The sequence below is a fragment of the Meles meles genome, chromosome 5 (genome assembly GCF_922984935.1).
Source record: "Meles meles chromosome 5, mMelMel3.1 paternal haplotype, whole genome shotgun sequence".
Taxonomy (NCBI): Eukaryota; Metazoa; Chordata; class Mammalia; order Carnivora; family Mustelidae; genus Meles; species Meles meles.
The window spans coordinates 139404807-139428892 of NC_060070.1; the positions used below are offsets into that span (position 1 = coordinate 139404807).

A 24086-nucleotide genomic window follows, 5' to 3' on the forward strand; every position below is an offset into this window, starting at 1 on the left:
TACTGAAAGACACAGAAGAGTGGTAGCTGAAGATGATACTGTTAATAACAGCAGTAATAACTCGGAACTCATTATGTCCAAGGGCTAATGTATGTTATTCTATGTTACAGTTCACCAAAACATTTTCACGTACCTTATTTACTTTAATCTTTCCATCAACACTATTTGTGAGTTTTTGAATCTTACTCCCATTTGATTGATGAAGATACTGATGCCAAAATAAAAAACAGACACAGCACTAGACCCCAGACCTTCTGACCTCCGATCCCATAGTCATTCCATTACTCCACTGAGAAGGAACTAATAGTCGTTATAAGCAAGAAGCAGTGACAAAGAAAAATTTTTAAACTCCTTAACCTTACCATCTCTATGTTAGATGTTTGCCCTTCTCCTTGGTTAGAATGAGTGTTCGGATATAAATCCCTACAGTTAATTTTTTTTTTAAATCCAGAGTTTAGCATTCCATATGTGCAAAAGAAAACATCTCAAAGACTGGGCATCTCGCCAAAAAACTACAGCCCAAGAACAATGGTAAGCAAGCCACACATGCAAGAGACACACTTGATCCTTTGGCATTTTGTGCATTTTGCATACTTTTTCTGACCTCCAGTTCAATAAATTGATTTTATGTCTCCTTGTATGCCATTGTCCTTTCTCTTAAAGTCAGAGTGATTCCCTAATTTTAATATGTGCAGTTCATAACAAAGAAAGTCATAACAATGAAAGAGAGGTGTGTGATCTAGAAAATTTTGAGTTAAAGAAGTTTCAAAGTCAATTTGAATTAGCTCACTTTTCAGGGCCCCTTTTCAATTTCTAAATGGTGAACTGTGTAATAAATCTTTGAATGTAGTATTTTTTAAAATAAGGTGAAGTTATCAGGAAGATAATATACAGTAATTATGGACTGGGGTTTGTTCGGGCTCTTGATTTTTTTATTCAGCATACTCAAGCTTAAGGCAAATGTGATGGTGTGCCTTAAGTTAATAATTTGTATTGGTAAAGTGATTTGGAGAAAGATTTTGATCTTCTTAATATATTTTGACAATAGTCAAGAGGGGAGGCACTAAAAAGACTGGAAGGATGGGCACAAATGAATCATGGGCAAACAATCTAATCTGGCAGTAAAATTCAATTGTGCAAGTCAAGGCAATGAGAGGGACAAGGGGATCACAGGACTGAGGGTCCGGTCAGCACTGTGAACACCACATACCCCCCTTGAACCTGACGTTGGCATTCTTCCACTGCTCAACCAGGTATGACTTGAGCACCTCATTTCCGTAAAGAAGGTAGGCAAAGGAGAACAAGTTCAGAAAGGGGCCACCAAAATAATTACGAGGATTCACTTGTAAGAATAAAAATAAAAAAGAACAGAATATCCTCACTGCTTGGCTGACAGTTCTGCTGGGGCACGGATGGCAGAAGGGGGAGGAATTAATTGCAAAGAAGGAGCTAAGAAGTCTGTAGAAGTTTGGGAAGGAAGCATTTAGCAGAACCCTGGAACTTTAAAGCTGTAAGGATCGCAGAGATCATCTAAAGATTTGGGTTGGAATTAATGAGGCTAAATTAAGCTGGGGAGATGAGATAAAAAGCAAGAAACCCCTTCTGCAAACGAGAGCTACTTATTAATGCTTTAACTCCTGCTCAGTTCTTCCTTCATATCACAGGACCCTAGAATATGATATTCCCTTGGAACATTTAAGCCAATACCTTTACTAATATGAATGGAGGATTAAGCCACTGAGAAGTTACTTAATAAGTTGTTGTCAGATCCGGTCTTTTGATATCCAGTTAGCATCACTTACACCACACTGATAACCACATCTGATTCAGATTTATGGAGTTGCATAGAGAGCTGTAATTTCTAGGTGCTGGTGTTATCCTTTAACCTCACACAACCCTTTACGTTTATATACCCCTTGAATCATAGGAAATGGAGCTATATATAATATAATTAAACTTACCATAGCCAGTTAATGCCAAAGATGATGAGTAGATACTAACTTCTACCTCTGCTCTTCTATTTCTAGCCTAACTTATTTATTGAAGAAAAAATAAGTATTATTTGCTCTCTATTAGTTTGTAGTCCTCGTTAGCAATTTATGATAGTGTAAAAGAAGCCTTAGGAACAAAAAGCTACGCACAAAATTAATCATTTTTATGTTCTGGCAAATGGACTATATAACTAAGCAAAAGAGAAGTTGAACAAGAAGCTAATTTTAAAAAGAAAAGATGTATCTACAAGTATCAAAAGAAGAGCAATTTTAGAGATGGCTGGCCTGATCCAAGTGATCTTAAGAAATTTCGAAAACACTGACTACTGACTTCATTAAATCTAAAATGCTATCAATCATAGGATGTACCATTATTTTATCTGCCACGAAAAAAGAGAAAACCAATTAAATTGTGACACAATGCTGTCTTATGTCATCAATTATAAGATGCATCTTGCTTTCTGAAATGCTAAAGTGTTTCTTAAAATGCACATAGTAGAATCAATGAAATACTCTTATTTTAAGCTTAAACCCATAGCAATTGATTAGGTCTCTAAACTCAACATTGACTGTCTTCCCTGGGAAAGCCCTTGGCACCCAAGATCCTCCTCGCTATCATTTTATTCTGAGAGGAGAAATTTTAAAGTGACTGTGAGTTTGGGGGTTTATTCTCCTTTTTAAAGAGAAAATTGATTTTTAATTCATTCTCTGTTCTTAGATGAAAGAGTGGCAAAATAAAAACCTTATATGAAGATTGCTTATCTGTGTGGCTTTTCAGGGAGGAGGAGACACATTCCATTAGACAGTGAAGATGAGCATGCATGTTAAAATATCAGGCTGCCCTTTCAAATCTTGTGCATTCACTTGTGAACTGCTACCGAGCTGCACTGTCTTATCTGTGCTCTGCTGTAGTGTGCTGCTCTTTGGTCTCATTATCTTTTTTTTTTTTTAATTTTTAAATTTTTTAATGAACATATAATGTATTATTAGCCCCAAGGGTACAGGTCTGTGAATCGCCAGGTTTACATACTTCAGAGCACTCAACATAGCACATACCCTCCCCAATGTCCATAACCCCACCCCACTCTCCCCTCCTGCCCCCCCAACCCTCAGTTTGTTTTGTGAGATTAAGAGTCTCTTATGGTTTGTCTCCCTCCCGATCCCATCTTGTTTCATTTATTCTTTTCCTACCCCCCAGACCCCCCACGTTGCCTCTCCACTTCCTCATATCAGGGAGATCATATGATAGTTGTCTTTCTCCGATTGACTTATTTGCTAAGCATAATACCCTCTAGTTCCATCCACGTTGTCTAAAATGGCAAGAGCGCTGGGATCTGTGGGCTTTGGAGAATGGTCTCATTATCTTATCACTTCTCTGTGTGTCCTCTTTCGGGAAAGTCTTTGTGTCAGTACTCCTGCACTCAGTGACCCACAGAAGTCTGGTACCTTTGAGCTAAGCAAGGGAACTAATCAGGACCTAAGGACCGGGAGGAGACGAGAGGAATTTAGACCTGAGATTGGTCTGTTCTAGGTCTCCTCTTCCACCCTCACACCTGCACCACTAACCCTGACCAGCCCACCACCTTTCAAGGGGAAGTGGGGAAGAAGGAGGCAGATTAGAGTACATGGGGAGTTTACACTTGAGCTTCAAGTCTAAAATAAGTTTCAATAAATAGGAAAAAAAACACATTACTGTCTATCCATACTAAAACATGCTAGGAGCATTGGGAGTGCCACCATACTCTTTTCTAAATTTCTCTAAGCTGTGCTCTAATTCATAGTTTCCCAGTTTAGACACTACTGATGTTTGGGGACAGATAATGATTTGTTGGAAGGGGTGGGAGCTGCACTGGGTAGTGTAGGATGTTTACCTGCATGACTGGGTTTCAGACGCAGGTAGTACCACCCCCCCCACAATTGCAACAACCAAAAATCTCTCCATCGCCAATGTCCTCCAGAAGGCAAAATTACCTCCCCACTTCTCTCCATATGAGAACCTCTGCTCTAATGTCTCCAGAAAAAAAAGCTGCAGGGAATGGAGTAAAACTCCAAATAATAACAAATGAGAAATTGCTCCTCCACAGAGGGCTAAAAAGAATTCCTTATTCTAGAATTGGCCAAAGTCAAGCAGAGAGGGGGAAAAAATGATTACCATCACTTGCAAAATATTGTTTGGAACTGCCTTGTTGTCTCTTCTCTTTCTTTTGCTTTTTTAGTTTGAAACAAAATAAATGTCCATTGAATTATATTCCAGTTGAATTATGTGATAATTCTCGTATTTAGCTCAGAGAAAACAACTCTGCATTTTATTCAGTGACCTCTAAGAGGCGCTTTGAAGTCTGACTTAAGTTTATGTATCTTTGAAAATCCTTTTGTCTCATCAATTTTCCCAAGTTCTTCCCGTATGTTCTGTCTTGCTTGGAATGACTCAGGCGCTGACAGCCTAAGAAATGAGAAAACATAGTGCATGAGTTTAAATACCTGAAAGAGAATTCACTGAAATCAGATTTATTTGAAAGATGATGATTGGTCCCAATATACAATGATCTTTGCTGTATGAAATTATTTCTTATAGAAATTTTAATAAATATTATTTTATTAAGTATTACTTTTTGTCACTTAGAGTAGGCATCAAATGACCACACTAGTATGAAAAATACACATTCTAAAAAAATGAATAATCGTTAACCCATAAAAATTTATTCAGAAACTTTATTGTAATTTACATGGTCTTTGCTACAGACTAGCTCAGTAACGGCAATGACTACCTTCTGTGCTGCTGGGAATCTCACCTCTCTTATCCTCCGCATATGTGTTGCAAAAGAATTCTCTTTTTTGGTTACATGTGGGTTGTTTGGGATTGGGCTTTTAACATTTTTTGGTAACGTCTGGGGCAAAACTTTATCAAACTCTCTTATTAGTTAAGTCAGAAAACTTCAGAAGAAATGACTCATCTGGACTCTTGAAAATATCACACTTGGAAACCATCCATTAACACAGTATGGAATTTACTTAACAATGCTTTTGAGGTGTCAAACTCTTCAACTCCTTTGTAAAATAAATCTCTTCTTAAGTGATCTGGTTTACTTGCAGTCAAAGGGCTACAAGGACTTCACTTTTCTAGAAGCATGAAGTATGTATGCATGTATGTATGTATGTATCCAATTTTGGCTCACATTCTCTCAGCCTCAAATAGTCCTCCTTAGCCTCAACAGCCTCTACACGGTCACCTCCCTTCATGCCTCATTCCCTGCTCCGGCCCGCAATGACATGCTCAGAAAGACACTAATGGCCGATTGTCAACTTGAATGGCCTCCTATTTGCTTCCTTACATTGTAGTAGTGTTTGCTGCTGTTAACCACAGTTCTCTCATGGAACTTCCGTCCATTGGCTTTATAAGGCTGCTTTCTTCTCCTCTTTCTACTCCCCAGATGCCAATGTTTCATCTTCCTCCTCACTAATCATATCTATCTGTGTTGTAGACTTGATCCAGTTCTCATTCTCTGCTGTGTCTTAGAAATCCTACCCAGCCTCAGGGCTAGTGTATGCCTCCCAAATATATAGATTTGGAGTTCGCACTCCGGCTTTAAAATCTAACTGGGCCTCAGTTTCCAATAGCTGTATCAGTAGGTCCGCCACGCTGTCACGTGCGTAGGCTCCCGTTCTAGACTCATGGCATCACCGTTGCCTTTGTGCCATCACCACACTTGGATCTAGAAGAAAGCTTTCATGTCCCCCACCCCCCTTTTTTCCTCATGCCACACATTGTATCAGTGGCAAACTAGGTAAGAGGGATTGTTATGATGTCTCTGCTGTCCCTTCCCTTGTTTTTCAATCTCACATCCTGGTTCAGGTCCTTGTGCCCTCTCTTGCAGCACCTGTCCGATTTTCTCCTTCTGATCTGTTCTACAAACTGCTGCTACAGCTTATCTCTTTATAAAGAATGATTCTTTCCAAAGAATGGGACAGTTTCCCAAGTTCAGAAACTTGTAGTGGTCCCTCTGATTATGCAATGCCTTCTACTTTCTGACCTCATCCTACTTATAGCTGCGATGTCCCACATGCCAGTTAACCCAGACAACTCCCTGTCCCCTGAATATGGTCCACTTGCTTGTCTCTGTGCTCTCACCCTGATCCCCAGGTGTCCTCTCAGAACCCACACATCAGCGGTGCCTGAGAATTTGCTAGAAAAGCAGATTTGGGCCAACCTCAGCTCTGGTGAATGAGAAAATCTGAAGGGAAGTCCTAGCAATCTGTGTTTTAATAAGCCCTTCCAGTGATTCTGATGTGTGCTAACATTTGCAAACTGAAATACTTTTTCTATCCTTTCTGCTAAAATTTTATCGCATTTTTTGAAAAATTGCTTAGATATGAGGTGTGTCTATGAGGTTGTCTCTGATTCCCTGCTCTGCTCCTATATCCGCCTCTGTCTTTATCATGGCATTTGCAAGGTTATTCCTTATTTCCCAGTTATATGCACCTGTTGGGTCACCCCTGGTAGATGTTATGCTCAAGGATAAGGAGGGTGTGTGTGTGTGTGTGTGTGTGTGTGTGTGTGTGTGTGTGTGTGTGTATGTGTTCAACCTTGTTTTATACCCTGTCTTAGTATTTTGTCATTTGCTCTATATTGTTAAAAAATAAAATTGAAAGCAACAAATAAAACTTTCCTAATTTGTGAGTGATGTAATTCATCAGAATCTGGAAGGTTATCAGAAGCAATGAAATAGCACTTAAAATTTGGGAGAATAGCATTAATCTTTTAATAAAATAAATCCAGTTTTTATTCTCACATGTGTCTTCTATTAGGAGGGGCCTGTCTGATATTGTGGTATTGACTTCAGAACATTTTGATGGTCATCTCTGGAAAAAAAAGTTCTAACACCCAATAACATCACAGAGACAGGAAATGATGTTTTCAGAATGCAAAGTCCATAGTACTATTGCAGTTGGCATGGTTGTTTTATCCAAAGGTGTGTCTAGAAGCAAAGAAAACGTTTTCCCAGACGGGTATGAAATTTAAGTTTTAAAACCAGTGTGCCTGCATTTACCCAGTTGTCCTCCAGCTGTGACTTGAACTCTTATCATTCCATTTTGTACTGCTGATATTTATTCATTCATTTGAGTATTATTTGGTTATAATATAAAACCAAGTCATGACGATATGCACATATGTTTGTTATAAAATAATCTTACAAGCCCAGTTTTCTTAGGGAGCAGACTGGGAGGAGGGGTGAAGGGCAGAGAAATGAAAGGCAGAAAGAATAGGGTGTGGTGTGTCACACTGGTGAAAGTAACCAATCTATAATTTCAAATGGAGCCATAAAGTGCAAAAACCTTGCTTTAATTGGTTTCTTTGCTTGAGATTGGGTAGGCAATTAAAGTACCGACCAATTCACGCTTCTCGTGATTGGCCATAAAGGTAATGAGTTCTAAATTAGGAAACTCACAGAGTGTCTACTCTATACTCAGTACTTAGAAAATGGCACCTTAGCTCTTAAAACCTCCCAGAAGGAAGATAAAACAGCCTCGTTTGACAAATGAAGTTGCCTCTGCAGGGGAGGCTAAGACCCTTGTCCAAGATCGACAGGCTGCATTGAGGAAACTCACCCAGACTTGAGCCTGAACACTATTGGGGCCCCTTGAAAGATGAAGGTCGATGGTGTTGAGCCTTCAGGTGCTTGCCGTCCTTTTGAATTCTAGACATTTTGGCAGGCATTTAAAGAAATGCAGAGACTGGGAACAACTCACATCAGTGCTAGCTGTAGTGTGAAGCCTTCCCCAGCAGCAGTGGCTGCATGTACCTGTGAGCTTCCTCAGCTCTCCTGCTTTCGTTGGTGACTTGCTCCTCTCTATACCCTGTGGATCGTGAGCAGAGCTGTGTGTGGCTCTCTCTGCACATCTGGATCCAGGAGGCTCATCTCCGCCCTCCAGCGAGGGGACTTAGCTTTGTTGGAGCTTGAAGTTAACCACACATTTCACCTCTACACTTTGTGACATAGTCCCTCAACTCAACCTGATAGTCATTGTGGAATATTCTGTTATAACAAAAATAAGCTTTACACGTGGCTAAAAATTTGACAGCACATGTGACAGGATTGCAATACTCAGAGGTCCCCTGGAAGATATCATCTCGCATCTTTTGAATGATTATATAGTGGAATATAAAGGCTTGGTCTGTCATATAACAGAAACGTGAACAGAAAATTTTAAATGATGCTAATTGGATTCTTAAAAACCTCTTAAAAATTATGACTTATGCCATTCATAGCATGCTTTAATACTAGAAATTATCTTTTATAGAGTATAATTTCATCAAACAATGTATTTTTTAATAAATCAGGTCTCCATGATACATTTTCACTAGTAAGTGCTATAAATTCAATCTTTAAAATGATTAAAATACTTCAGAATCCCTGGGAAAAAATGACTGTCCTTAAAAAACATAGCCAGGAGGACATGTATTTTCAGAATCTTGAATTTGTTTGCATGATAACTGCAATTACAAATCTGGAGTTTTTAATCTAGCAATCAGATGACAAGATGAGCAATTACCATTCCATGCTTAACTATTTTTATGATGACTTTTTTCCCAAAGCAGCTGTTGTAGTTAAAAACGCAAAGATTCTTATTTTTTCTTCCCATGCTACAGTATTTTGGCAAACAAATCTCTGTTTCCCAAAACATAAAGAGCCTGATTCTGAAAGATGATGTAACACATGTGTGCTTTCATAGAGTTTCCAGTGCTTAATGATCTTGTAGATGTGGGCTTTTATTTTTTTTAACCTCACAGAATGCTTAGTGCACAATGGCTATCCAATGAGTAGTTCATGAATGAACGAGTGAATGAGTAATATTTGGATTATTTAACTGGTTCTTTCTAAAAGTGATTGTGTGTGTGTTTGTGTGTTAGCAACTGGTAAAGAAAACCCAAAATATTTATTGATGCTATTTTCTTTTCTTCCTTGACTGGCTGATGACATTAAAGAGGTAGATAACGTTCTCTGGAGAATTTCAAACAAGAGACACAAGTGTGCATTACAGAGTTTGAGTCCCTGTGTTAATTACAATGTCAGCTCAACAAAATACAAGGGAATGAGAGAGGATGATGGATAAATAAATAGATAAAATACCATGATCAATGATGATTTCAGATATTTTGTTTTCCCAGCAGACTGTTTTGGTTAGAACAGAGACATGTAAAATCTTAACAAAGAGCAGGCAGAAACTCTGATCAAAAATCTCACACCAGGGGCACCTGGGTGGCTCAGTGGGTTAAGCTGCTGCCTTTGGCCCAGGTCGTGATCTCAGTGTCCTGGATCGAGTCCCACATCTGGCTCTCTGCTCTGCAGGGAGCCTGCTTCCCTCTCACTCCCTCTGCCTGCCTCTCTGCCTACTTATGATCTCTCTCTGTCAAATAAATAAAATCTTAAAAAAAAAAAATCTCACACCAACTGAGTCTTAGTGAATCCATCTAAAAAGATGCTTCCTTTATAACACCTTCACTATTCATCACAGACATTGCTTGTTGCTTCCCTGTCTCTGTGTCTTACACTTACTTGCATCCTTTCTAATACTTGTTACACTTGACCTCCCCCCGAAATATTTATTTGGCTGTTCTCCCAATAGCCTTAATGGGTAGCACAGTGGCTTTAATGGGTAATGGCACCTGCTGTGGCTGGCATAATGTTTTTACCCAGGGGAAGTTGTTGAGTTTGATTGGGGGAGGGTAATTATATAACATACTCATACCTCAGCTGCTGTTACTTTAAGCAGATTTACAGTTTAAAAGTATAATCTGAAGAAATCAAATTTTCCACTTAGGCTTCAGGACTGTTTCTGTAATTTTAATAGGTTTGGTTTTAATGTATACACCAGGTCATACTGGAAACAGAGATCACAGTGTAGAACTTGGCCATTCCTGTTTGTAGGAACTTTTTCTTAGTTTCTCTGTGATGTCTCAAAGTAGAGCTCAGTTCTGACCCATATAATGAGTCAACATATTCGTGACAAGCAGGTAACTTTTCCATTATAACTTTGTGTGTAAAAAAAGTACTTTGCCACCCACATAGTTCCAAATATGACATTAATGTGAATCATTGTAATCTCGTGTGCAGAAACTAGTTTCTTGAGAGCAATTACTAACCTATACAACAGAATTCTTAAATGAATTCTTTTTTTTTTTTAACAATTTTATTTATTTGACAGACAGAGATCACAAGTGGGCAGAGAGGCAGGAAGAGAGAGAGAGGAGGAAGCAGGCTCCCTGCTGAGCAGAGAACCCGATGCGGGGCTCCATCCCAGGACCCTGGGATCATGACCTGAGCCGAAGGCAGAGGCTTTAACCCACTGAGCCACCCAGGTGCCCCTACAACAGAATTCTTAATCGGTCTCTGAAATCTTAGTACCGTTATTCAGTCCATGGGCACATTTAAAAATATACTTTCATGGTGCCTGGGTGGCTCAGTTGGCTGGGGGTCCAACTCTTGGTTTTGGCTCAGTCTTGATCTCATGGCTTGTGAGATCCAGCCCTGTGTTGGGCTCTGCACTCAGCCGAAGTCTGCTTGAGATTCTCTCCCTCTGCCCTCCTCTCGCTCTCTCTCCCTCTCTCTCTCAAATAAATAAATAAATCTTTTATACTTTCAAATTTTAAAAATTTGTGGAAAATAAATTTTCATCGCATTTCAGTAGAATTATCCATCAATACCCATCAAAAGTACTTGCATTTAATTTGTTTCAGCAATTCTGCTCATAAAAATTTACCCTGACAGGGCAATTTTATAGGTGCCAAAAGATATGGCTATAAAATTCATGCTATTAGGGTTACCAAAACCAGTAACAATTAGAAACCACCATGAGGGGCGCCTGGGTGGCTCAGTGGGTTAAAGCCTCTGCCTTCGGCTCAGGTCATGATCCCAGGGTCCTGGGATGGAGCCCCGCATCGGGTTCTCTGCTCAGCAGGGAGCCTGCTTCCTCCTCTCTCTGTCTCTGCCTGCCTCTCTGCCTACTTGAAATCTCTGTCTGTCAAATAAATAAATAAAATCTTTAAAAAAAATAGAAACCACCATGATATAGAAGAATAGTGGTTAGACTACATTAAACTGGTACAGTAGAATACAAAGAAGGTATTTTAAATGACATAGAAATATTTTCATGAGTTATGATAAAGGTTAAAACATCAGGTTACAGAACTATGCAGGCGCAACCCCTTTTTGAAATATAATACCTAGGTGAAGAAAAGGGAGAGAACGTCTCTCAGTATTGCTGCCACATCTTCAGGTTAAAAAATTGTCATGGTTTCTACTGTCTTATTTGTAGCTATATGTACTTTCTGACTCTCTGTAATAAACACAGATTGCTTTAGCAGTAAGGCAAATAAAAGCCCTCACTGATATTTACAGACATTCTTTCACATGGCATTAATAACAACAATTCCCCTAGTGTAGGAATAGCAGATACTCCACACTCCAGAGACCCCACTCAAAAACTTCAGCACTTTGCCCTAAGACACCTTGATGGAACCTTATTTTTTCTCCACACGGGGCTCTTAATTATCCATTAATCCAATCTAGCATGAGAGGTGAAGCCTGTTTGCCAATTCTATTCTATCAAATAAAACAGAACAAAACTCTATCCCTGGGATTGAGATTCTCTTGTTGCATTCCAGTGTTTTATATAATAGTGTTTTAATATCTCCACTCAAAAAAACTTATCTTTCCTCCCAAGGAAGTAATGTAGACTAATACAATGGTAGATGGGTGGCCAGATGTCTTTCTTGGAGAAAAAAATTAATGCTTTAAATAAGCTTCATAGTTCAATTGTTCATACAATATCAGATACAGATGGAAAGGCCTCTGGATTAGAACTTTCCTTTTATCCCCCCTCTCCAAAAAAATATATATCAAACTTTATCTTTTGTGGATAGCAAATCGTGTGATTTGATTATTCTTCCAACTGATGGTTAGAACAATAAACATATTTTTTTTATTTCTTTCCATTTTATTTATTTTTTCAGCGTAACAGTATTCATTGTTTTTGCACAACACCCAGTGCTCCATGCAAAACGTGCCCTCCCTATTACCCACCACCTGTTCCCCCAACCTCCCACCCCTGACCCTTCAAAACCCTCAGGTTGTTTTTCAGAGTCCATAGTCTCTTATGGTTCGCCTCCCCTTCCAAATTTTTTTTTTTTTAATAAACACAGACCTGTACCCCTGGGAATAAACATATTTTAACATAATTCTTCTTGGTATTAAAGTCCAAGGCCTCACCCTTGTAAAAGAAAGTGGTCTAGGACCCTAATCTAGTGGATGGAAATATAGAATAAATGAACTGAATTTACTTAAAACCTTTATCAAGGCAACCCACCTCCATTGCCTGGCTAGTCATCTTTGCTTGTCAAGAAGTCTCTTATATGTCGTATATTCTGTCTGGGTGGGTATGGGGCAGAGCTAATCAAGTGAAATCTATCTAGGCTAAAACCAAAATCATTCCTCTGATTATTTCTCTCTTCATAAGGTACACTCATTTCAAAATCTACATAATTTTAAACTCATTTTTTCCACTTGTAATTAATTGAAAGGGGGGAAGAAAATTGCTCCCTATTCTATGACAATTTAGCATTTGTTCCTACATCTCCTTTTCTCCCCAGAATAATTCATATTCCTCTTCCTGAAGATAATACCTCTTTCTTATTCCCAGGCACTTATAAAAACGCTCTCACTGAATTTCACTTAAGATCTGTGTGATGCTCCTTTGGCTTTCAAAAATCAGAGATACACTTGGGTTCTCTCTATGCATTGTGTTTCTCGTAAAAAAAAAAAAAATCCCTGAAAGGTCTTAGCAGCTGCAGAACTGTAAGGCTGTTCCCTCTGTCAGAAAGTGACAGTGGCTTGCGTTCCAGCATCTTCTCTGAAGGGACCCAAGAGCAACCACCCTGGAGCGCCCCGCTCACCTCATCCACTTCTCTCACTAAGTGTGGTCTTCCTCCTCTGCCGCCGGTGACATCTTGCTTCCCCCTTCTCCTGTCATGGCTTCTGCTTGCTTTCCTCTCTGTGCTTCTTTGTTCCTGCTCTGCTCTATTGTATGTCACCTCTCTGTGTGTCTCATTCAGACTCCTCAACAAAGAGCATCTTTGTCCATCAGTCACCCCCTCGTACCACGTGGAGAACCCTCAGGAAGCAGCAGGCTTCTTAGGCTGCCGCCTGGACTGTAAATGGCTGCCTTTGTGTCAGGTGTCCATCCTCCTGCCTATATCAGATGTGTCTGTGTTCCAGAAACTCCTCAGAAATGGCCATGGATTCAGCACGTGTTTCTTCCACCACGTGTCTGGTAGCTCAGTGTCCTAGATTATTCTGCGAGCTGCAAGGTGGTGTGGCACTTAACGTACTACGAAGAGGCCTCATTGCTTGTTTCCTGTCATTCAGAGATGGCATACGGGGGTTTCAGAAATCACAGGAGGAAGGAAGTGTCATAGTTTGAGGAAATGTTGAAAAATGTAGGGGCTCACAATTTTCCTAGTCACATGAACCTTCGAAATAAATGCAACACAAGATCCGGCCCTGGGTTTATTTAAAATCATTACATGGGGCGCCTGGGTGGCTCAGTGGGTTAAAGCGTCTGCCTTCGGCTCGGGTCATGATCTCAGGGTCCTGGAATCGAGCCCTGCATCGGGCTCTCTGCTCGACAGGGAGCCTGCTTCCTCCTCTCTCTCTCTCTACCTGCCTCTCTGCCTACTTGTGATCTCTATCTGTCAAATAAATAAATAAAATCTTAAAAAAATAAAATAAAATCATTACATGAAATGCATCCTGATTATAGATGGTTATACTGGACAATATTTTCTCATTACTGAAAAGAACTGGTAGGTTTCAATAATTTGACTTGTTCAAAGTTTATACAGGTTTTTTTGACAAGAACCATTCCCTGTCGTGACATGGATGGTGGTTACAAGGGTATATATAAACGGCAAAAAAACATCCTTGAGCTGGACACTTAAGCTTAGTGTACTTGATGCATTCTATTTGATTTTACTTGGCATTTGCTTTCCTTCCTTTTGAAGGACATTGCATGATTTCCTTCTTCTTTTCCATCCCTTTCTTGGCCAAATCTTCCCCAGCTTGAGGCTGTAGCTTAAACAGGCCCTACACTGCTCTCTTCTCTTCCTATGGTTGTACCTCACATCCATCACCTCTTCTGAAGTACATCTGATCTGCTTCTGTCTTCATCGGGTACACTTACTTCAGTAACTCATGTCTTTCTGTTACTGCCTACTTACCAGTGCACTTCCTGAAGGCAGGCATCAGCCATCATTTCGCCTTTACATCTCCATGGCAGCCAGCATACGATTTAACTCATAGTAGGATTTCACTAAGGACATGACTCCAGTGGGGCACCTGTGTGGCTCAGTCAGTAAGCATCTGCCTTTGGCTCAGGTCATGACCCTGGGATTCTGGGATTGAACCCTGAGTCAGGCTCCCTGCTCAGTAGGAGGTCTGCTTCTCTCTCTCCTTCTGCCTTTCCCTGCCAGCTTCTGCTCCTTCTCTCTCCCCCTCTCTCAAAGAAATTAAATAAAATCTTTAGGGGGTGCCTGGATGCCTCAGTGGGTTAAAGCCTTTGCCTTCGGCTCGGGTCATGGTCCCAGGGTCCTGCGATATAGCCCCATGTCGGGCTCTCTACTCAGTGGGGAGCCTGCTTCCCTTCCATTCTCTCTGCCTGCCTCTCTGCCTACTTGTGATCTCTGTCAAATAAATAAATGAAATCTTTTTAAAAAAATCTTGGCTTCAATTCTTAAAAAAAAAATTCTTAAAAAAAAAAAAAAAGACATGGCTCCCGGAATGTCAGAAATGCCAGGAACCATAGAGACCCATGGCCCTTTATTCTTTCTGAAAGAGATAGCGGACACACAGGGTGTGTGTAGGGAAAGACGAACCAACACGCATTTTTTTGTTATTAATAAAAATTTCATAATTTTATTTTTTTACTTACGTTAAATGCGTACAGATGAGATGAAATCAACCATTTTTAAGGTCTACAATTCCTTCACTGTATTGTGCACCTACCACCTCTATCTGGCTCCCGCACATTTTCTTCAGCCTAAAAGAAAACCCTGTACCCATTAAGCAGGCTCCTCTGCGTCTTCCCCGTCCCCGGCTCCTGGCAACCGCTAATCTGCTTTCTGTCTCCATGGATTCGCCCATTCTGGACATTTCATATAAACGGAATTATACACTATGTAGCCCTTTGTGTCTAGCTTCTTTCATTTAGCATAATGGTTTCGAGGCTCATCCTCCAGGCATCGTGTATCGGGGCTTCATTGCTTTGCGTGGCTCAAATACTAGCGTTTTTGAGCACGAACAAAGCAGCAGATACCGTGGCAGCTACTTTCCATATGTAACCCCATGTAGTCCCCCGTAGCACCCCTGAGAAACATAAATAGTTTTATTTTGATTTTACAGATCTGAGTACTAAGGTTCAAAGAAGTGACGTCTCTAGCCCGACTTTGGAAAGCGAGCCAACCAGCCCATCTAGTCTGGGATCCACATTCCTGACCCAAGTGTCCCTCTTGCTAGCATCCTTACCTCACATCTGGGTCTGTCTGTGCATTCCCTGCTGACATATTAGTGACACAGCCTAACATTTCGGAGTGGGCCACATAGACCCTTGTCTTGTTTGAAATCACCTGTTAGTTCTCAATACAGATACTAAAAACTTTACAGAAATGTCCATTGCTCTCCAGTGGCGGGTAAAGTTTCAGCCCATTGAAACCTGAAAGCAATTTTCCGTCAGCGTCTAGCGACCACCAGAAAAAGGAGGTCTCCTCAAGCTTTGTTTAAACTGCTGAAAAGAGGGGGTGCTTTGAATATGCATGAGCATCACCGAGGCAGAAACAGCAGAGGTGAATTTTAATAATTAATTCATTAGGCCAATTTATTTCTCTAATTGGTTGTGAAGCTTTGTCAACTAGGAGATAGTAAAAACAATTAAAATTTTTTAAAAAACTTAAAACTTAGTGGAGTTTGAGTATTAATGATGCACAGAGAGATGAAAGCAGACAGAAGGCCCTAATTATTTCTCAAGTAAGTGTTTAAATATTTACAAATTGCATTTCAATGAAACTCATTTTTATTTTTATAGGCGTGTGCTTATCTCCATTTGGGCTGGGATATTGGTTCCAAACACAAGTCCTGAGGGTCCCTTCACAGTTGAAGGGTAACATTCTTTTTTTTTTTTTCATTTTTTTTAAATTTATTTATTTTTTCAGCGTAACAGTATTCATTGTTTTTGCACAACACCCAGTGCTCCATGCAAAATGTGCCCTCCGCATTACCCACCACCTGTTCCCCCAAACTCCCACCCCTGACCCTTCAAAACCCTCAGGTTGTTTTTCAGAGTCCATAGTCTCTTATGGTTCGCCTCCCCTTCCAATTTTTTTTTTATAAACATATAATGTATTTTTATCCCCAGGGGTACAGGTCTGTGAATCACCAGGTTTACACACTTCACAGCACTCACGATAGCACATACCCTCCCCAATGTCCATAACCCCCTCCCCCTCTCCCAACCCCACCTCCCCCCAGCAATCCCCAGTTTGTTTTGTGAGATTAAGAGTCATTTATGGTTTGTCTCCCTCCCAATCCCATCTTGTTTCATTTATTCTTCTCCTACCCCCCTAACCCCCCATGTTGCTTCTCCATGTCCTCATATCAGGGAGATCATATGATAGTTGTCTTTCTCCGATTGACTTATTTCACTAAGCATGGTACCCTCTAGTTCCATCCACGTCGTCGCAAATGGCAAGATTTCATTTCTTTTGATGACTGCATAGTATTCCATTGTGTATATGTACCACATCTTCTTTATCCATTCATCTGTTGATGGACATCTAGGTTCTTTCCATAGTTTGGCTATTGTAGACATTGCTGCTATAAACATTCGGGTACATGTGCCCCTTCGGATCACTATGTTTGTATCTTTAGGATAAATACCCAGTAGTGCAATTGCTGGGTCATAGGGTAGTTCTATTTTCAACATTTTGAGGAACCTCCATGCTGTTTTCCAGAGTGGTTGCACCAGCTTGCATTCCCACCAACAGTGTAAGAGGGTTCGAAGGGTAACATTCTTAACCTTTCGTTCATGAACCGCTCCAGGGGGTCAGGGAACACCTTGAAATTACCTGGAAAGTGTTCTGTGCGTGCATTTTTCTGTGATGGGAATGCAGAGCCTTTTGTCAGATTCTCAGTCTAGGAACCACTACTTCACAGCTTTCTCCCTGATCCCCCGGAGTGGCAGCCAACGGACAATGTGGGATCCTCACTTTCTCTGTGATGGGAAGAGGGGCTTCTGTCATCCCAAAGACCCTGACGGCCAGCTGGCCCCTTAGCAGGGACTTGGAGCCCAGCCTCGGAGAGGCTGTCCCTCTACACCTTCCACCTGTCCCTCTCTTACTAGTAAACCAAACCAAACCGAACCAGAGACTGCAGCAAACATAGGGGCCTGCTAGGTGAAGGTTAACACTGGAACCAGACAGGTACTGGAGATCATTTTCTGCAGAAAACAAGAATGAGCAGAGCCTTGTAACTCAAAGTGTAGCCCATAGATCAGCAGCAGCAGCAGCAGCATCACCACCCTGCCCCTCCCACACCCTCCACTACCCCTTCCCCGCCCCGAGTTTGTTAGAAATGTAGAATCTCAGGCCCCACCCAGATCAGCTGGATCAGGACGTGCATTTTTAGCTGGCTGCCTGGGGATTCCTAGACCCAATAGAGTTTAAGAAATACCGGTCAGGCTCGTGTGCTCATCTGGACACCACTCTCCATTCTCAGCATGGCTCCTTGTCCTCCATCTCCTGTAGGAAGCCACATCCTCCTTCATAGCCCTGATTCTATCACCTGCTGGTCCCTGATGTCAGTTAAGGAAGCCGCAGTTTCTAATGCCTGTGATGCCCCCTCCAGCCTCTGTTTGGTGCCCAAACTCCTGTGGCTTCCTTCCCTTGGTGGTGCTGTGATATGAAGAGAGAAAGGGGGTGCCTGCATGGTTCCGCTGGTGAAGTGTCCTGCTCTTGATTTCAGCTCAGGTCATGATCTTATGGTCATGAGATTGAGCCCCACGTTGGGCTACACACTGGCTGTAAAGCCTGTTGAAGATGCTCTCTCTCTCCCTCTGCCCTTCCCTCTGCTCACTCTTGCACACGTGCATGCTCTCTTTGTCTCTCAAATAAATAAATAGATAGAAGAAGAAGAGAGAAATGAATTGGGAGATTCAATTCTCCAATCACTTCGCCATGGGCCATACAACCATGAGCAGGTCGTGGCCTCCTGGGCCTTGTTTCTTCATCTTCAACCTTCACGGGGCTGTGGTAAGGATCAAAGATACCAAAAAGCACTTTGCGCCTGGTTCCCAAACTGTTTTTTTTATTTTTTAAAGCCACTTTATTGAGATATGTGTGACATGCAAAAATATGTTCCTGTTCAATGTGTCCAGCTTGATATGTTTGGGGACAGGCAGGCACCCATGAAGCCATCACCACCAACCAGGCCATATATCTATCCATCACCTTCCAAAGTCTTCTCCTGCCTCCTTTTTATTATTATCACTGTTATTCTCGTATTATTATTATTTTATCATGGTACGAACACGTAATGTAGGGTCTACGTTCCTAGTGGATTTTAAGTGTACACTACAGCATTGTTGGCTGTTGGCACTGCTCTGTGTGGTACATCTCCAGAACTTACTCAGCTCTCTGGAAAGGCAATGAATTGGGAGCTAGCGAGTATGCTTTTCCTTTCTTCTTCTTCTTCTTCTTCTTTTTTTTAAAGATTTTATTTATGTATTTGTCAGAGAAAGAAAGAGCGTGCAACCAGGGGGAGTGGCAGGCAGAGCAGGAGGTAGGCTCCCCACTGAGCAGGGAGCCGGATGTGGTACTCAATCCCTGAACCCTGGGATGACCTGAGGGTGACCTGGGATGACCTGAGCTGAAGACAGATGCCCAACCAACTGAGCCACCCCGGCATCCCAACGAGTCTGCTTTTCTTGTAGCTAATCGGGCTCTGACTAGTTTTGTGTGAATTTAGGTAAGTCTCTTCCTCTTCATCTCCTGGCTTATAAAATGAGACTTTGACCACCATGCTGTCATATCTTTCCTGACCCTGTCATTTTATGTATTACCTCGAGGAGGAAGACATCATCCACCAGATGTTCTACAAATGATGAAAAAGGCTGCACTGTAGAGTCAAATGCTTGAAGGGTATCCCTCGGGACAAATAAATGTTCACTGTTCCACTTCCACAAACATTAATTCCCCTCCAATAGTGATTCTGAGTTACCGTGACTACTTTATACAACCCAGAGACCAAATCCTTGGTCCTTTGTGAGATAGTCTCCATTGGGTTCGCCTCAAAACACAATGCACTTCACACGCATTGAGCAGGGTTGCAAACTCCTCCGTGAAAAAATGAAAAGATTAACTTTTGAATTTCAGTACTTGATGTTTATCTGTTATGGTGCCAACTGCCATTGTCATGACACAGTCTCCCATGCAGACAATTATAAAATCACGCTGAAGGAATCTGTTCTAATTGTTTTGCTTTGAGTTATAATTCAATGAAGAGGCATCGCGTATGTAATAGGAGGGCCACCACGCTTTGTTTGAAGTTTCGGCCATTCTTTGACTTTCTGTAGATACGGACGGCTCTTTCTCACCAAACCATCTCAAGGAGCACCCCCGCAAAGCCAAGGAAGTATAAGGAATGGATTCGATGGTGGCCAGAATTCCTTTTCCTTTTATTCTAGGCCCCAGGGCTGCCCCCTTGTCCCCCACCATCTACCCACAATTCCCTTCTCCACTGGCAAGCTTCACGCTTTGGTATTTTCTCTATTCGCATCTTCTTACATCAAACTCCACCTGTTTTAATCATTCCCTTAGAAGCCGGATCACTGCTGCTGACAAGCAAATGTGGCAAATTAATTTGTTCTCCAGGATTGAATAGTGGGCGCTAGTGAAGTTGCTCTTGCCTCTTTGTGCTTTACAAATGGAAAAGGAAGACAATAATCATTCTCCTCTTTTTACTGAGCATTACTGACAGTTGTGTGGGAGGGGAAGGAGTGATGAGAGAACAGTCCCTTAACTCCACCTTTTCCCAGATTAAGTCAAACCGGAGAAATCCCAGCTCACACCCAGAAAAGGGGGACCAAGTACAGGCTTAGGGGGAAGTTAAAAGAGAGAGCTAATTCATTGTCCTTCAGTTATTTTTTACTTATACGTTTGGTCCCTTTGTCTCTTTTCTGCCCCAGACAGCTTCCATTACCTAACTGAACAAATAAGAGGATGCAGAGCCTTTCCATAAGAAATTAATGGTGTTTACGAAGTTTGGTTCCCTTTTCCTCTTGCATGCCCATTTCCCAGGGGAGCAAAGCTCAATTTGCAAGGGGAAGAATATTTCCAATGGGGACAAGACAAGAGCAACTCAACTGAGCACAGCACTTCACCCCTGAGGGTGGACCCTTTCTGGATATGTAAATAACAGCAGTACATGAATATTACTGAATTCTAGAACCTTCCACCAATGCTACTTTGAATAGCTTCCTTTCGACTCAAAATTGGAACTCAGTAAATGATGCTTAATTTAAATGAACATTGGCATTAACTTGAAGAGGTTGTCAACTTCTCTCATTAATATCCTGATCATACCTGATCTATTCAAAAGAGGTACAAACCACTCAACCTTTTATGAGAGCTGTTTTACCAGACCTGTTCTTTTTGAGCCTCAAAGTACGGATGTCATCTCTTAAACATTTTATTCTTCTCTTAATCTGAGGTTCTCTCTAAGGAAAATTCAGTCATTCCCTTTAGCCTTTTAGATTTATGTAATTAAACCCTGTGGGTGTGTATCTTGGGTTTCATATCGGGGAGCGACAAAGCCTGATTAGTCTCACTCCCCAGGGACAAGTCACTAGTCTGAGACAGGGCTCTTCTTACTCTTGAGGGCCTCGTATTTTTTGACATCCTGGTTTGGAGACCTTTATCACTTGTGCCGTTATCCCGCAAATTATATCTGACACTTTTTGTCTATCTTCACAACTTTAAAGTATCTTACAGTGTTTCAGAAGTGGGAAATCCTGTTTTCATCTACGTAAATTGCAATAGCTGAGGCTTAGAAGAGAGGCTTTGATTTTTTTTTTTTTCCTTTTGCTTTGAAGAATCTTTCCAATGTTATTAACAGACCAGGACAGTCAGAAGGATGTGGTAACAAGTGTCAAAAGACATCGTAAATTACCTATTTCAAGAAAGAAGATCGAGTTATCAGAACAGTATTTACATTGGGGTAGGCTGTGTAATGGAGTTTTTATGGCTTAGCTGTGAGAGCTTCCACTGGGGTTGGCTGTGAGAAAGGAGGAAACCACTTTGGCAACTCAGAAGGATGCTCATAATTTATACTGAGGAAGAGGATAGAGAGGACAAATAAGGCAGTGTGTGTGTGTGCACACGCGTGTGTGTGGTACATGCGTACCACATGCATACAGTGATAGTATGGCTTCCCTGATTGGCAGGGAAGTACTAGGTTAAATATACTTGTGTAGTGATCTAAAGATGATACTTTTTATAAACCTTTACTGCCTTTGGTATTTTTAGTGAGTGGTGGGAGAAAAGATTGGCAAAGGGGACTTTGACCAAGGAAATGGTGAAAACAAAATCATAAAGCAGGTGAAGTTTCTGCCTCTGTCTCCCTTTTCTGCAAACTTCTTACTGCTCTCCATACCTCCTTCAGAATTTTCCATCCATTAAATCCTGGGAAAATAGTTTTAAACTTATTCATAGCAATAATAATTGGCTTGGTAGTTCATAAAGTAAAATGGTTAAAGTTTGGAAAGATCTGGGGTTGAATCCTGGCTCTGCCACATACTGTAGAATCTTGGACAAGTTCATCTCTCTGAGATTCAGTTTCTTATACTCAAAAATGGGAAGAATCAAACCTTCCCAGTGAATTGCTATGATTGAGTAAGGTAGTGCTTTAAGGCACTGAGTGTAGGAGCTGGGACATGGTAAATGCCTAAAAATGATAGCTTTTGTTACTGTTGTATTACATCACCCCAAAGGGAGAAAAGAGATTTCAAATCTTGGGGAATTTTTCTAACACTTTAGTTGGAAGACTTTCATTATATTTTTCGGGAAAGATAAATACTGAAATCAAACCACTTCCTATTAGGAAGGGGGACTCTGTGTATCACACAATATCACCACTGATTAAGCAAATGTTTAATTTATTTTTTTCATCTTTATTCAGGTATAATTGACACATAAAGTTGTATGACAGTTAAAGTGTGCATCATAGGGATTTAATACGTGCATACATTGGGCAAGAATTCCCCCAATCTAAGTAATTAACATACCCATCACCTTACATATTTATCTTTTTTATGTACGAGAACATTTAAGTTCTACTTTGTCAGAAAATTTCAATTATATAATACAGCATTAGCAACTGTAGTCACCATGTTTCACATACACTCTTCAGACTTTATTCATCTCTGACTCACTTTGTACCTTTTTACCAACTTCTCCGTGTTGTTCCCAACACCCCTAGCACCAGATAAGCACTCCTCTATCCTGTTTCAATGAGTTAACTTTTTTAAAAAAAATTAGATTCTACATATAAGTGATACCATGAAGTATTTGTCTTTCTCTGTCTGACCTATTTCACTTACTGTAATGCCCCCAAGGTCCATCCCTATTGTCCCAAATGGCAGGATTCCCTTCTTTCTCACGGCTGAATAATATTCCATTATATATGTATACCACCACATCTTCTCTACCCATTCATCTGTTGATGGACACTTAGGTTGTTTCAGTGTCTTCGTTTTTGTGAATAGGGCTGTGATGAAGATGGGAGTACAAATACCTCTTCAATATCCCGTCTTCATTTCCTTTAGATATACACCCAGAAGTGGGATTGCTGGCCATGCAATATTTCTTAATTTAATTTTTAGCAGAACCTGCATTCTGTTTTCTCTAATTGCTGAACCAGTTTACATTCCCACCATCAGGACACAAGGCTTCCCTTTCTTCACATCCTTGCCAGTGCTTGTTATCTCTTGATTTTGAATGATAGCCTTTCTAACAGGTCTGAGGTAATATATCACTGTGGTTTTGACTTGTATCTCCCTGACAATTAGTAATGTAGAGCACCTTTTCATGTACTTGTTAGTGGTTTGCATGTCTTCTTTAGAAAAATGTCTACTCAGTTCCTGTACTCATTTTTTTATTCTGTTGTTTGGGTTTTTTGTTTTGTTTTGTTTTGCTTTTGAGTTATATGAGTTCTTTATATATCCTAGATATTAACTCCACATCAGACATGTGATTTGAAAACATTTTCTCCCTTCCATAGGTTGCCTTTTCATTTTGTTTCTTTTGCTATGCAGAGGTATTTTAGTTTTATGTAACCCCACTTGTTTAATTTTGCTTGTTTTCAAATCCAAAAAATCATTGCTAAGACCAATGTCAAGCAGCTTACCCTCTATGTTTTCTTCTAGGAGTTTTATGGCTGCAGGTCTTACATTCAAGTCTTTAACCCATTTTGAGTCGATTTTTTTTAAGATTTTATTTATTTATTTGACAGAGAGAGATCACAAGTAGGCAGAGAGGCAGGCAGAGACAGAAGGGGAAGCAGGCTTCCCGCTAAGCAGAGAGCCCGATGCGGGGCTCGATCCCAGGACCCTGGGATCATGACTGGACCTAAAGGCAGAGGCTTTAACCACTGAGCCACCCAGGCGCCCCTTGAGTCGATTTTTGTGTGTGGTGTGATATAGGGTTCCACTGTCACTCTTTCACGTGTGGCCATCCAGTTTTCCCAACACCATTCCTTGAAAAGATTATCTTTTCCTCATCATATATTTTTGGCTCCTTTGTCCTGTATTAATCAATCATACATGCCTAGGTTTATTTCTGGGTAACGTATTCTGTTGTGTTGATCTATGCGTGTATTTTGTGCAAGTACCACACTCTCTAGTTTACTATGGCTCTGTAATATAGTCTGAAATCAGGAAGTGTGATGCCTCTAGGTTGTCCTTCTTTCACAGGATTGCTGTACTTATTCAGGATCT

General features: G+C 40.8%; 1 protein-coding gene and 1 long non-coding RNA gene across 7 annotated transcripts in view; one reads left to right on the forward strand and one right to left on the reverse strand.

Annotated features, from left to right (window-relative positions):
• PHACTR1 (phosphatase and actin regulator 1) overlaps window positions 1–24086 on the forward strand; it is a 558036-nt gene that overhangs the window by 91119 nt on the left and 442831 nt on the right. The gene's annotated exons all lie outside the window — the stretch shown is intronic.
• LOC123941988 lies at window positions 4270–13033 on the reverse strand. Its single transcript, XR_006818376.1, has 2 exons — window positions 12943–13033; window positions 4270–4434 (listed from the first exon to the last, which is right to left on the reverse strand). It is a non-coding gene; the product is annotated as an uncharacterized LOC123941988 (long non-coding RNA).